This window comes from Psammomys obesus, unplaced genomic scaffold (genome assembly GCF_907164565.1).
Source record: "Psammomys obesus unplaced genomic scaffold, mPsaObe1.curated_primary_1811, whole genome shotgun sequence".
Lineage (NCBI taxonomy): Eukaryota > Metazoa > Chordata > Mammalia > Rodentia > Muridae > Psammomys > Psammomys obesus.
The window spans coordinates 5,828,014-5,844,144 of NW_026592710.1; positions in this window are offsets into that span (position 1 = coordinate 5,828,014).

Consider the following 16,131-nt stretch of genomic DNA (forward strand, 5'->3'; position numbering starts at 1 on the left):
GGAGGATTGTGGAAGGACTCTGGAACTTTGGGCTAGAAAAGCCATGGAGTGTTGAGAGCTCAGTGAGCTGCTCTGCAGGAGCTGGAAGATAAGAATGTTGAGGGCAGTGGAGATCTGGCTTGTGAAGCTTCAGAGGGAAGCAAGGACTCTTCTGGGCCATTTCTGTGAAGACCCTGCAGTCCTGGTCAGCTGGGACTGAAGAGTCAGCTGTGGTTAACAGGAATCAGAACTACTAAAGTGAAACCTTCGCCTTAATGGGACAATTGATGCTGGTCAGCTGGAGCTGAGAAATTAGTTGGTAATTTAAGAAGAGACCAGCATCACTAAGATGGAATCTTCTGGGAGGTGTTTCCTCAGGTCAGCACATAGAACCTGTTCAGGAGCTGGTTCAGGCTGTCACTGGAGCCAGCAACCAACCTTGGTAGTGTAAGAGTCACCCAGGTTGTACTGGTTTTGAGGACATGAAGGGGTCATGGAGAGCAGCTGAGGCGTGGCACTGTGAGAGCCTGTGTGCGGCCATCGTTGAAGGCGCAGCCCAGCTTCAGCAGGAGACCCTGCTACTTTGGAGATGCCAGTGCCAAGGGCTGACCACCAAAGACAATGACAGAGGTGGAGTCGAGCCAGCCAGAGCCTAGAGGACAAGCTGGAGAAGTGGCCCAAGCCCTTTGGAGGAGCCCAGAAGATCGTGAGTGAGTCCTGGAACTAAGCCAGGCTGGCCTCGAACTCATACAGATCTACTTGCCTCTGCCTCCCGAGTGCTGGGATTAAAGGTGTGCACCACCACTGCCTGGCTGGAGACTTTTAAGGTGTTTATGTTGGTAAAAGTTGTGGGACTTTTACATTGGTGATATGTTTTATATTTCTGATATTATTAATCTGAGACCTTGAATAAAAAAAGAAAGAAAAGGCTATATCTTAGTAAACAAAGTGTTTGTGTGTCAGATTGACAAGGGGTCAATTGTGCTGACTAATTTTATGTCAAACTGAAAACAGGCTGGAATCATCTTCGGGGGAGGGGGGAGAATCACATGGGCCCGGAGAGTGGTCTCCGACAGTGTCACAGAGAGGATCAATCCAGATGAAGGATGAGCAAGTATTCGTGGAATTACAGATGGGAGATAGGCCAGATGAGAATTGTTAAGACAGATGGCATTGGATGGGGGCTGGGAGGTAGATGGTGAGGTTGTTGAGACAGCGTAGGTGGAATTATTTGCCCAAGGTCTTATAAGGCCATTATAAAATCTAACAGGTGTCTGTGTCTTATTGATTATGATAGCGGGTTAAATAATGCCGCCGTGATAATCATGGGACTAATAATAAACATATTTAGCCAGACACCATTTATTTTCAACAACAGAGAAGGGAACCCCAATTGAAAAAGTGCCTACATAGGACAGGACTATAGGCAAGTCTGTAGAACATTTCAGTAATTACAGATTACTGGGAGAGGGCCCAGCCTATTGTGGGTGGAGCCATATCTGGGCTGTGGCCCTGGTTCTGTAAGCAAGCAGGCTGAGCAAGCCAGGAAGCAGCATTTTCATGGCTCTGCATCAGCTCCTGCCTCCAGGTGTCCTGTCCTGTCTTGCTTGAGTCCCTGTTACCTGAAGTGTAAACTGACATAAACCCTTTCCTCTCAAGTTGCTTTGGTCATGGTTTCATTACAGCAACAGCAACTCTAACTCGGACACTTAGGATTTTGTGTGTATGAAGGTTGTGGGTACATTTGCCTGTGGTGAGGCCAGAGGAGGGTGGTGAACTGCCCTTCCCTACCACACTCCGCCTGATTTCCTCTGGCAGGGTCTCTCCCAGGAGCTGGGCTGGCAGCCAATAAATCTCAGTCTCTGCCCCCTTTGTGAACACAACTGTTTTATGTGTATGTCTGTGTTGACATCAAACTCTCAATCTTTCTGTCTCAATTTCCCAAGGGCTGGAATTACAGATGTGTGCCACCATAGCCAGTTTATATTTTTTTAAACACGAAACTATTTTTTCTTTGCTATATTGGAGACTGAACCTAGAGCCCTGTGCATGCTAGGCAAGTGTCTTGGTGTTTGTTTTTTTGTTTTTTAATGAGACTTGCCAACATTCTTACAGCTGTAGCTATTCATTCTCATCGCCAGTGGCAGCACATTATATACACAATTTACAATGATATCAGTTGGTTTGGGACATTGGGGTTGTTTCCAAGTTTTAGTTGCTTGTAAGAAAGAATGAGTGTGTATTCTTTCATATAGAAAAGTTACTAAAAGCAACTTTTCATAGCGTCAGCAAGCCTATCTCTGGAGCTTGCTTTGCAGAGAGCCCAAGAACAGTTGCTGTTTTTCCCAGCCACTCTGAATTGTTCAAAAGTCCCCTAACATCCCCTTGGAGTTCCCTTTCCAAAGATTAAGCCTGGCTCAGGGTTGTCATTGGATCCCCTTAGCTGCTTCTCTACTGGTGTGAATAGGTTTGCAACCAGCCCTGTGCCTTGGCGGTTGAGAGGGCAGGGGCCTGGGATGTTTCCTATGCTCAGATCACGCTCATTTCACCCCTAGAGTATGCTGGAGTGCAGTGGGACGAGGCGGGGGAGAAGGGAATCAGGAGAGGTCCGACAAAGTAAGATGTCTGTGTTTTCCTGTTGTCCTTTGCTTGAGACAGTCTCCCAATATAGCCCAGGCTGGCCTTGGACTGGTAGCCTTCCCAGGGCTGGGATCACAGGTGTGCCTGGCTTGTCCGATCAGTACTGGCTGCACCTTTCCTGCATTATGGAGCTGCCAGCACCTCCACTGATACCTTGAGGAAGCAGCTGGCCAACAACTTTCCTCCTAGGGAAATCCCTGGAATGTGCATAATTGGCTTTAAGCCTGAAGCCAGATCTCCATGCTTGAGGCTCACTGATGCTCACATCACGGAGGATCCTGGTTCCCAGCTTGCCGGGTGATGCTAAACTGTGCAGAGTAGGCTCTACCCAAGAAAGCCAGAAACTAAGGACCCAGGCCCCTGAGGTTCTGCTTCTCCTATGCAGGGGCCGAACAAGAACAGCAAACCAAGGGAAACCCCAGCTCAGGGCTGCCTCTGCAGTCCCAACCTCAGTGTTCTGGAACCCTGCCTGTGTACTCAGAGGAGGTGACCCTGAGGTGTTTCTCCAAGGGCTGTACTGAGCCAGCTGACAGCTGCTGACTGCTCTGCATGCAGAGTCCTCAGGAGCCATGGCCAACGTAGCCCTATCACCCAGGCTAGCTGCCCCGGGAAGGAGGTCAGCTTCCTTTGCACTTCCCAACAAATCTCACCGCAAGAAGAGGCTTAATAGTCTCTGCCTCCGGTGAAGTCGGGGTTGGGGGTAGAGGTGGGATGTGTGTGTACAGGGTTGACATGTCAGGCCCTCTAAATTGGAGGAGCACCAAGTGACTTTCTGAGTTTGATTTTGACATAAGTAGCAGGTCACATATGTGGTTCTAGAAACTGAAGCAGAGAGGGACTTTCCTTGTGCTCCTGGGAGACGCTGCCATGGCCACCTGGTCCCATTTCCCCATTTGAAGGGGAAAGACCCTGCCCTGGTCAGGACCTGAACCAGCTGTCTCTCTCTCCACCCACAGCCTTACCTCAGGAAGAGGAAACAGGACCTGTGGGTCCTGTTTCTCCCTGGCTTCTCCTGCTTCTCCCCTGGCTCCAGGATCCCCAAAGAAGACTGTGACTCAGCCAAACCTAGCCAGTGCATTTCTGGAATTAGGGCCCTAGTCTTCAAGGAACACCACCCAGTGGCTGATAAGAGATCAAGGATTTTAAACTCCACCCCCCCCCCACACCTGGTACTATCCTTATCTCCACCTTTAACTTAAGACTGTTGCTCCCAACTTGCTGGGTATCTGTACATTGACCCTGGTTCTCTCAGGCCTAGCCATCGAGGTAGCTCTTGGGCATGGCCAATGCCTCTATGTTCCTCAATGTGTGGGTCAAAGAGGACTGGCCAAATTAAAGACTAGCCAAGCCACCAAAGGGGAAGATGGCGCCTCTATCCAGGGTCTTTCTGCAGGCAAAACTGCCTTACGATCTAGGTAGTAGCAGGAGAAAGGTTTAAGGGTTCAGAGGAAGACTCCAGGTCTAGCACTGTCTGTCTGTCCTGTCCATGTTTCTGGGCAGGACTGTAGAGATCCACCCTACTCCACCAAGCCACGCTTGCAATCCCTTGATTATTCAATCAACTATAAATGTGGGAGGCTGTGATCAGGAGGTAAGGTTGATAAGATTTATAAGGGTCATTTGTGAGTATAAGTAAAAAATGCACAAAGGGAGAAGATTCTAGACTTCTAGGATTACAATGATGAGATTACAGGTGTGTTTGACCATGCCCCGTTCCAGAGAGCAGGTTTAACAAGAGGCCGTTGAGTTTTCTCAGCTCAGGAACATTAGATTTCTAGTAGAAAAGCCAAGGGGACATGTCTGGAGCTCTATCGGGGCAGTAGAAGCCTGGCAGTGAACAAACAGCATCAAGATGAAGCTAAGTCTCAGTGGTTAAGAGCACTTGCTCCTGCAGAGGACCTGAGTTCAGTTCCCAGCACCCACATGGCAATTCGCAACCTTCTGTAACTCCAGTGCCAGGGGATCCAATGCCCTCTTCTGACCTCTGTGGGTACCAGGTACACCCATGGTATCCACACAGTCACACACACAAAATGAATAAATCTACAAGGAGAAATGAAAGAGGACAGATGATGTACTGTTCTGACTTATTTGGAGGCAGGGTCTCATGCATCCCAGGCTGTGGCCCTCGTACTGGCTATGTAGCCGATGATGACCTCAATCCTCCTGCCTCTGCCTCCCAAGCCCCGGGATTGTGTCTGTGCACCATCCCCCTCACCTAGCCTTTTAACGTTTCTTAAGCACACAACGCAGCAGCCTTCGAACAGTGACCATCAGTGTTGTGCAATGATCACAACATCTATTTCCAAAACACTTTCATCATTCTCAACAGCAGCTTTATATGCCTTAAGCAATAGCTCCCCCTTCTCCCTCCTCCTGCTCGGCCTTCTGTCTCCACATTTGCCCCTGGCACCCACTTACTTCCATGCACTGTCAAGGTTCACCCCTGCTGTGCCACTGGTTAGTGTCTCATGCCTTCTCAGGGCCAAACACTGTTAAAATGGATGAGCAGATCATGTGTGCATGTGGGAGTTTATGTTTGGCTGGTTGGTTTTAAAATGTGGTCTTTCTACGTGACCCAGGCTGGCCTTGAACTTCAGGGATTAACTCCTGCCCTATCCTCCTAAGTAGCTGGGGTCCCAGGACATGCCACTGTGAAATGAGACCATGTTTTCTCCATCCTTTCAGGCACTGATGGACCGGGCTGTTTTGTTTCCTGGCACGGTGAGCGATGCTGTGAAGAAGTGCCCTGGCCCTGCTGTTGCTTGAGGATAGATCTCTTGCAGCCCAAGCTGGCTTTCAACTCCTGCTTCCCTTTCCTCAGCCTCCCAAATGGACTAAGCTGGGTCCAAATCCCTGGCTTTAAAGCAAAGGGGATTGAAAGAAAACCTTCAGTTATAAGAATTCTAGTTAATCTTGCTCCGAACCCTGTTTCGTAGCACATAATATATTCAGTAGGATCTCCTCCCCTTCTTGTTCAGCTTGTTGATCTGGTTCCACGTGTTTCTGTTGTTGCCGGTGCTGACTGATGGGTAGGGGCAGGGACTTAGCTGGCCGAGATCAGTTGGCCCTGCCTATGGGATAAATGGCCAGTGCTGGCAGCTGGCTGGGAGTGAAGTACAGCTGGCCTGGCTGCCTATTCTAAGGGCCTGGCCTGCAGTCCAGCAATCAGGAAGGCAGCCACACACCAAGGCTCACACCACCAATCATTTCCTGCCCTTAGCAACACATCTTTTTTTTTTTTTTTTTCTTTTTTACAATACTTAGTTATGTTAGCAACAGAAACCCTAAAGTGGGCACAATGGGGCATGCTCATAATCTCAGCTCCTCGGGAGGCTGAGCCAGGAGCATAGTCTGATCTAAGGGTAAAGTTGGGGTTAACCTGGGCAACTCAGGGAGGTATTTCCTTAAAAATAAAGACACAAATTTAAAAAGAGCAATCGATACTACATGTTTTCTATTATGTCTCAAATTCTCAAAATGTCACCAATAGGTCTGAAGAAATGGCTCAGAGGTTAAGAGCACTGGCTTTTAAGAACCTTACAGAGGTTCTGAGTTCAATTCCCAGCAACCACATGGTGGCTTACAACCATCTATAGTGAGATCTGATGCCCTCTTCTGGCCTGCAGGTGTACATGCAGGCAGAACACTGTGTACATAATCAATAAATAAATCTTTTAAAAAAGTCACCAATGCTCAGATAAAATTTATAATCATTACAAATTATTATTTTTTGAAACAGTCTCACTGTATAGCCCTGGCTGTCCTGAAACTTGCTGTGTAGACCAGGCCAGCCTCAAACTCACAGAGATCCATCTGCCTCTGTCTTCTGAGTATTGGGGTTTTTGAAATAGGGTCCAGGCTGGCCTGGAACTCCTGTTCCTCCTGTCCCCTCACCAGTCGAGTGCCACCATGGCTGACTCATCACTGTCTTAGACTGCTTTCTGGCACGTAGTGTGTCAACAAGAAGCAGGTACCGCTCTACACCAGACTGATTTCATCACGTATTTGAATGCTCTTGTTCCCTGTTGGTCTTGTGAACCACGTGTTTCCCTTTTGTTCTGGGGATTGAACCCAGAGCCTCACCTGTGTTAAACAAGAGTTCCTTTTACTTTACATTCGACCTTAACTGAAAGCCCAAGGCATACAATATACTTCTTTTTTACACTAATCTATTATCTTGAGTTTTTGTTTTGCACTTTTTTTTCTGTTGTTTTTGAGAAAAGGTCTCACTATGTAGCCAGCCTGGAACTCAGATCTGCCTGCCTCTCTGCCTTTTGAGTGCTGGGATTAAAGTCATGCACCGCCATGAATTTATTAATTTGTGTGTGTTGTGTGTGCACATGGAGGTCAGGGAACATCTTTTGGGAGTCTGTTCTGCCTTCCCACTACATGGGTCCTGGGCATCAAACTTGGGTCATCACGGCCTCATCAGCAGAACCCCTTTGCCACAGCACCACTTCACAAGGCTCTATGACATACTTTTAAAAATTGAAATAGGGTCTCAGTAAGTAGCTTGGGCTGGGCCTAAACTTGCAGTCCTGTGGCCTCGGCCTCCCACAGGAAGGCACCACCGCACATGGCTTCCTCTGACTGACACTTTTGTTTCAAAGACACATAGGCTTTGCTAGAGGGGCATGAAGTAAAAGCAAGGTTAAAAGGTGTGATGAGTGACGGCAAAGGGCTTTGGTCCTAGAACTTGGGAAGGTAAAGGGAGGAAGATCAGGAGCGCAAGGCGTCAGCCAAGCCTACATACTGAGATCCCATCTCAAAAACTGGAGAGGGCAGGAATACGAGTATTATTCTGAAGTTTGGCATGATAGTGGGTGCCTGTAACCCCAGGACTCAGGAGGCTGAGGCAGGAGGATCAGACATCAAGGCCAGTATGGGCTACATTGTGAGAACCTGGAACAAAGAAGGAAGAGGAAGAGTGGGAGGAGGAAGAAGAGGAGGGAAAGAGAGGGGAGAGGGGGAGGAGGAGGAGAAAGAGGAGGAGGGGGGAGGAGGAGGGGAGGAGGAGGAGGGAGGAGGGGGGAGGAGGGGGGGAGGAGGAGGAGGAGTAAAGTTCAGCAGCACCTGGAAGGCAGAGGCATGTGGAGGTCTGTGATTTCAAGGCCAGCCTGGTCTATAGTTCTAGGCCAACTAAAGATACATAGTGAGACCCTGTCTAAGAGAGGGGGAGGGTCTCCTTCTCCTTCTCCTTCTCCTTCCAGCTGAGAAGGAAAGAGTGCCAGGGGGAAGAAGTGGCTGCAGCCATTGTAAAGAAACAAGAGGCTAAAGAAATGGTGGATCCTTTGTTTGAGGAAAGACCTAAGAACTCTGGTACCGGGCAGGACATCCAGCCCAAAAGAGATTTCACACACTTCTCAAATGGCCCTGTGACATCAGGCTGCAGCGGCAAAGGGCCAAGTGGCTCCAAGTACCTCCTGCCTTAACCAGTTCACCCAGGCCCTGCACCGGCAAACAGCTACAGGCTGCTTGAGCTGGCCCACAAGTACAGGCCAGAGACAAAGCAGGAGAGAAGCAGAGGCTGCTGGCCCTCGCTGAGAAGAAAGCTGCAGGCAAAGGGGTTGTCAACTAAGAGAGCACCTGTCCTTCGAGCAGGGGTCAGTACAGCCCCCACCCCGGTGGAGAGCAAGGAGCCTCAGCTGGTGGCCATCGCCCATGACGTAGACCCCATTGAGCTGGTGCTCTTCCTGCCTGCCCAGAGTCACAAAAGGGGGGTCCTCCACTGCATCATCGAGGGAGAGGCCAGGCGGGGGTGGCTGGTCCACAGGAAGACCTGTACCACTGTCGTCTTCACACAGGTTAACTCGGAAGACAAGGGTGCTCTGGCTAAACTGGGGGAAGCTATAAGGACCATTTACAATGAGATCCACTGCCACTGGGGTCCGAAATCCGTGGCTTGCACTGCCAAGCTGGAAAAGGCAAAGACAGAAGAACTCACCACTAAACTGGGGTAAATGTACACTGCTGGGTTTTCTGTACATAAATATAATAAAAAATTAAAAGAGGGGGAGAGAGGAGAGACGAAAAAAAGAAAAAGCGATCTTGCTATGAAGGGCTGGCTTCCCTTCCCTCGCTGGGTGCCTACTCGGTCACGCTTTTGTGCTGGCAATGCCCTCTGCTTGCCACCAGATGGCGACGCTCCCCCCATGTCAGAGGTTTGGGGCTTCCTGCCCCACTCCTTTGTCCTGGAAAGGAGAACTGGGCTCCTGGACCATTTTCCTATTTTGTAAAAATATGGAAATTTCAAGCATGTGCAAGGCATATGGGCCCCAGGGAGCCGAGAGCCAATCTACACCCTGTCTGTTGAGCACGCCAGCCAACAAGAGTGAGGGCCCCACACACTCAGGATCCGGCCTCAGAGTCTTCAAGTTCATCAGGCTCCCTTTGACTGCTCCATCCCTGACCCTGCCTCCCAGGCCCCCACGAAAGCCACCCAGCAGGATCCCAAGCCTCCCTCTCCTCTCAAGCCTGCGCACTGCCGTGTCTCAGTGTCTCACGGAACCCTCCAGTGCCCACTCACTTCCTCCTGCCCTGCCGATCAGGAATTACAGAGCAGCTGACTGGCACTCCCCAGGCTCTCTGCTGGCGGCAATCGAGAGCCAGGAAGAGTTCCGGCAGCCCCACAGCCTTGCCAACCACCATGACTGTGTCAGACTCTGCCAAGGCCTCTTCCTGGGGATGGACACGGGCCCTGGGCTGTTGTCTATATCTAGACCAGAAGCATACTGTTGAGATATTACAACTGGGTTATGAAGTACCCAGAAGAGGCTGTGCGGACATGGGGCCTCCTCCGCATGCCTGCTCTCTAATTCATATACTGATGCTGACTCCTGCCTCATACGGTGACTGGACACAGAGCTTTTCAAAGATGATCGGATTAAAATGAGGTCATTGGGCCAACCCCCATTTAACTGATGTCCTGTTTTGATTTTTTGCCTTAATTTTAATTTATTTAAACAGCTCCTTTTTAAAGGAGTAAATTTGTTTAAATGATACGTTTTTATGCTATGCTTTGCCTGCATATATATCTGTTGAATCCCTGGGAACTGGACTTAACAGACAGCTGTGAGCTGTGGGTGATGGGAATTGAACCCTGGTCCCCTGGGAGAGCAGCCAGTGCTCTTAACCCCTGAGTCATTCCCTCCAGCACCAAAGGAAGTTCTTTTCTTGCTTGTTTTGAGACAGTGTCTCACCTTGTAACTCGGGCTAGCCTGGAACTCAGTATGTAGACCAGGCTGGACTCAGACTCCGATCCGAGGACAGAGCATTCTTTAAAGGCCCCAGGGGCCTGGATGTATTCAAGTGTAAACATGTGTGCATACACATACACAGCTTCTGATTGTTGTTTTTAATCAACGTTTTATTTTGGAAAAAAATCGTAGTCAGATGGAACAAGAACATTACAGAGCTTCCACACCTGCCGACACCTAGCATCTTTCGGTGTGACCTTCCTCCACCAGGACCAATGCAGTCGCCAACCCAGGGTCCCGGGCTGCTCAGCACACTGAGTCCCTGCACTGACCCCAGCACTAGACAAACCAACGCTGGCATATTCCTTTTCTGTTACTTTTTAACGATCACGTTATGTTCCTATATGCCTACGTGTTTTCTCTGCATGTGTGTCTGTGCACCGCATGCACGCAATGTCCAGGGAGGTCAGAAGAGGGCATCGGATCCCGTGGAATTGAAAGTTTCAGATGGCTGAGCTGATGGGTGCTGGGAACTGAACTCAGGTCCTCTGGAAAAGCAGTAACTAAAAGCCAGATCTCCAGCTCTACTTTTCTGTTCCTTGAGTTAGGATCTTGTGTAATCCCATCAGCTTTGAACTGATCCTCCTGCCTTCAACCCCTCAAGTGTCAGAATTACAGGTATGAGCCACCCCACCCAGCTGCCATTTCTGAATCCTTATTATCTAGATTTTTCTTTCTTATGTATTTATGTATGTGTGTGTGTGTGTGTAGGTATTTAGATAAGGTCTCACCATGTAGCTTGGGCAGGTCTGAAGCTCCCTGTACACAGTTCAGGTGGGCATTGAACTTCAGAGATCCACCTGCTTTTGCCTCCAGAGGCTATGATTAAAGGCTAATGCCACCACACCCAGAAATCCAGGCATTTTTGCAGGTGTATTATCTCTAAAAAGAACATTTTTCTTGAGCTTCTACAGGCACAAATGAAAGCCAAGCTGGTCTGGAAAATAAGTTTTTTTGAGAATGTCTTTACTTGGAGCTGGAGAGGTGGTTCAGGGTTAAGAGTACTGTCTGCTCTTCAAGAAGGCCTGGGCTCAATACCAGCACCCACATGCAGCTCACCCCTGTCTGTAACTCCAGTTCCAGGACTTCTGACACCCTCATACAGACAACCCTGTATGTAAAACATTAATGAACACAAAATAAAAATTATATATATATATATATATATATATATGAAATTTAAAAAATGACTTCACTTGAATTCAAGCTAATACACAGCAGAAGCCAGGGTGTGGCCCCTTTAATTTACAAGTCCAGGGGTAGTCAATTACTGGGGGAAGGAGGGTCAGACATTCTTGACTTCTGGTGGAAAGCTGAAAAAAATATGTGAAGACTGTGCTAGCAGGCCCTCATATGCGCTGCAGGCAAGGGAGACCGACTTCTGTCACTGCTCGGCATTCCTGACATTTCTTCAGCCCCACTCAGCCCACGCCCGCTTCCCCAGGGCTGGAGAGCTGAGGGTGTGTGTGGTTGAGGGCACAGGGCACGGTCCATCCACCAGGCCTCATTACAAAGGGGCCCTCTCTAACGGCAGCGCTCAGTGCAAAGGTCTACACATGGGAAGAACAATTCCTGTGGGAAGGAGCTTGCTGAAGAGGGTGGCTGCACACCTCCCCTTGACACTAGGAGAAAGGGAGGGGGCTGGGTCTCATGACAGATGCCCGTAATCCCAGCACTTGGGAGGCTGAGACAGGAGGATTGAGTCAAGTCTGTCCTCATGACAAGCTGCTACCCAGGGCTACACACTGAGACTGTCTCTGGAGACCAGAGAGCCACCGAGATGGTTCAGTGGGTAAAAGAGCTTGCCACACAGGTGTGACCGGACTGCCGACCTGGTCTGGAACCCACAGAAAGGCGGAAGGAGAGAACTTCCTACAGCTGTCCTCTGACCTCCACACACGAGCCACCGGCACATACACACCTCCCTCCGCCCACACACACACAATGAAAAACCCCGGAGAAAGAAGAGAGGTGTCTATCTTCAGTCGAAGGTTAGACCCCAAATGGCAGAGGTTACCCCCAGGGTCCTCAAGGCATCCTGGGTCTGGCTTTGGCTAAAAAGGAAAGCTTGCATGAGGTACTTCTTCCTCGACTCCCTTGAGGGTTTCACACTGTAGCTCAGACCACTGAATTGGTTATCCTCTATGAATGCTGGGATTGCAGGCCTAAGCCACCAGGCCTCATCCAGGTTTTCTGAGATGCCTTTGAAATACGCATCGTGAGAGCAGACAACTGGGTTCGCTCAGCAACAGATCTGAGCCCATCTCCAGGGACAGCAGCCCAAGACTTCTGCACTCAGTCCCTCACTGTGACCTGCGTGTTTGGCTACCTTTGTGTTTGGGGCCGTGTGTCTGTCTGCACGATGCAGAGCACAGCAGACTCTCGATGGCACATGCTGGGGGCATTTAGTGTGGGATTTCCCAGCTAGCGTACCGTTCCTTCCCGGGAGAAGATGGAAGCAACATCCAGCCCTCCTCCTAAGACCACACAGACAAACTGAGGCATGTCTGTGCCAACGTTGACTCCGGGGAACCAATGAGTTTATTGGGCACATAGATGAGGGGTTATTTACAGGGCTGTGGGTGTGCCTCCTTAACAGGCGACATGTACCCAGTAGGGATGAGGACTTCCCGTAGCTGCACAAATGGCAGCTGTCTGTGAGCTGAATCCCCTTGTCCTCCCCAGCCCCTCCCAGAGGTCACCTGCCTTTAAAGCAGAGCTGGATAGAGCAGGTGGAAGGGAGCAGCTGGGCCCAGGTGAGGGTCTTGTGAGCCTCCTCAGCCCTCCAAGAGAAACAGTCAACAAGCCCAGCTCAGATAATCCTTTTGCAAGGGGGCGCAGCTGAATGCCCCAAGATGGCAGCCGCTTGGCTAAGAGGATAAACATACAACACACGCTCTCCATAAGTGCTGTAATTATTGCCCCTCCATGCAAGCTTCTCTCAGCCGGAAGTGCTCACCCCAGTCCCTGTGCACCGCCTCCCCACCCCAACACCGCCAAACGGGCTCCTCCTGGGATGCTGATGGCCGCCTCCGCAAGCGTCCCTTACCAACCAGCATGGTGGAAAAGCTTCCAAAGTCCTGGCCGCTCTCGAAGGTCTGTGCCTCTCTCTGCATTTTCTTCCCTCTCGGCCCAACAACGTGCAGCACTTCTAGGGCAGTATACTTGCTGATTGCTTCCTTCGCTATTACTCACAACAACCAGCTAAGACACTGCCAAAGAAGCACTCACAGCCGGCCGGCCCCGCCTGAGGGTCTGTGGGCAGGTGCGGAGCTGCTGGAGGAAGCTGAGGTGTGTGACAGGCCCTACCAAGGCAGTGCAGACTTCTCCAGCCCCCTGATGCCAGCATGCCACCACAGGAGGGAAGCAGGGTGCATCGGCGCCTCCCCGACCCAGCACCCACAGAGGACGCGAGTCAGACTTCAGCTGGAGGGCTAGCCCCACCAGGAGAGCTTCAGGAATACCTCCCAGCTTCCACTCAGAGGCTGAGTCAGGAGGTCCCTTTGAGTTCGGGAGTTCAAGACCAGTCTGGGCAATACAGTAAGACTGAAAAACAACAACAGCAGCAACAACAACAACAGCAGCAACAACAACAACAAAAAAAAACAAACCAAGAGGCTGAAGCGATGGCTTAGTGGTTAAAAGCACTTGCTGCTCTTGCAGAGGACCCGGGTTCAGGTCTGAGCACCCACATGGCAGCTCACAACCACCTGAAACAACAGTTATGAGAGTGTGATGCCCTCTTCTGACCTCTGGGGGAACCAGGCGGATCTCTGTGAGTTCGAGGCCAGCCTGGTCTACAAAGTGAGTCCAGGACAGACACGGCTACACAGAGAAACCCCGTCTCAAAAAACAAAACAACAAAAACAACAAAACAAAACAAAAAACCTTTTAAAATAAAAATGGCCAGCGAGATGGGGCAGCGGGTAAAGGCACTTCCTGTCAAGCAAGGCAGCCTGCGGCAGATCCCAGGAACCACGTGGTGGGAGGAGAACGGACTCCTGCAAGTTGTCCTCTGACCTCCACACACATGCTAGGCCATGCACATGCACCCCGCACCCCCAAAAATCAAACAGTGATCTCAAACAACAACCTTCCCTCAACCAGACCCAAATAACCAGTGGGGCTGGTCAGGCCTGAAGAGCTGAGACTGGGCCCAACGGGAAGTGTCTCTTCTTCCGGGACACCTCATATAGTCCTTCAAATGATAAGATGAAGCCCACCCCTTCAGAGGGTGGAGGATACCCTTGACTCAGGAAGCTGCAGTCCTCCACACCGACACCCAGGCCAGTGTTTGGATGGCTGTGGACTCCAGCCTGCAGTTACACAGAAATCTGACCATTACCTGTAGTCTGCCTTAATATGCAGCAGCCGGGCCGGGCTGGGCCGGGCCGGGCCGGGCTGGGCCAGTAGTTCAGTTGATAGAGCCGTTGCTTGGCAGGTGCCAGGCCTTGGGTTTCATCCCCAGCCCTGTAAACAAACAAACAAACAAAGATTCAGATTAATACCTCCCTCAAGCCCATCAGAGAAGCTGCTTTTGTGATGGATGGTAGTTAACAGAGACCTACAGCTGGACCATGGGCAGAGAACCAGGCCGTGGGGGTGTCCAGCCCGAGATGGGGCATCATCACAGTCCTCCGGGCTCAGGGATCACCTTGGAAGGGGGCGGAGCAGGAAGACTGTAAGAGTTGGATATAGTGATTGTCTGCAGAGAAGCAGTGCTCGCCACACATGACGGGGGCCACTGCACACAGGAACTTGGGGGCTGTCACTGCATTCACAAGACCCGCACAAGGTCAAGGCGGCCGCAAGCCCAGCATGGACTGGGGCGGGTTCACAGGGTCCAGCCCTAGCTGAGGAGCCACTGGCAACCGGTGGCTGCTGGGGAGGGGGCTGTCAGGTTCTGCTGTCCCTGGGGGTTGCCTTCAGTGAACAGTGCTGCACATGTAGGCAGCACTAATGGCCCGAGTGGCCTTAAATAAACAGCACGCAGAGATGGGAGGAGGCCATGAGAGAGGGCCTCTGCACGCTTGGCTACCCTGCCTGTGGCTCTGTCCTCTCATTGTCCCCTGACTTGTCCCAACTGTCACTTGTGTTGACCCCCGTGCTACCACCCAAACAGAAAGGATCAGGCTTGGAGGATGTGGCGTCATTTCTATCCCCACAACAGCTCTTAACCTAACGCTAGACATAGAGCAGAGCTCAGTACATGATTATATCCCACGAGGCAAGAGAAGCTGGAGCCTGAGGCCAGCCTAGGTTATACACCAGGACTCTGTCCCAGGGAAAACGGGGCAGGGGGCAGCATCTCAGCAGCTGCTGAAGTAAGGGCATCTGCCACCAAGCCTGACAACCCAAATTTGTTCCCTGGAATCAACATGATGAATAGAAGGGAAAAAAATCCCAGAAATTGTCCTCTGATCTCTACATGCATGCCTCCACACACATAAAATAATGAATGAATGAATGAAAAACTTTTTAAAAAAAGCTTAGCATACTGTCTGAATACTTGTCATCCTAGTGCTTGGGAGGCAGAGGCAGGAGGAGAGCCTGGGTTACATCAGACTGCCTTAAAAAAGAAAGACAAAGCAAAACAAAAACTTTGTGGGAGAAGCCTTGTGGCAGTCAATGGACTCACCAAGACAGCCCCCTCGGCACAATCTGTGTGAGAAACCAAAACTCCAAGAGCCCTCCCCAACTCCCCTGAGTGGAGGGATGCCAAAGGCCACATCAATGTCCTCCCAGAGGTGGCCTCAGGAAGAAAAGCCACGTTCGTGAGAGAGACCCGCTGAGGCTGAACTGTGGCCCTCTCTAGGTGTCTCTAGGAAGCAGTGTTCTTTTCCCTTGCTCTGGGAAGCACAAGGACAAGAGCTTGAGGCATCCAACTTGGAGGGAGGACAGCGCTGAGGACGATCATCGTGGCTCTGCCCGCACTTTCCAAATCCTCCTGGGCTTTGCCACCACAGAGCTCAAAGACATTGGTTTCTCGGTCCTTGCACAGATGTCATTGGAAAGGCTGGTAAGCGGAAAGGTGATCGTGGCTGAGGACGAAGGGACCCAGTACCCACATGGTGGCTCAAAACCACCTTTAACTCCTGTTCTAGGGGGATCTGATATCCTCTTCTGACCTCCCCAGGGACAAGGTTTGCATGTGGTGCACAGGCACAGGCAGGAAATAATTATATATATATATATATATAATTATTTCTATATATATATATATATATATATATATATATATATATATATATAT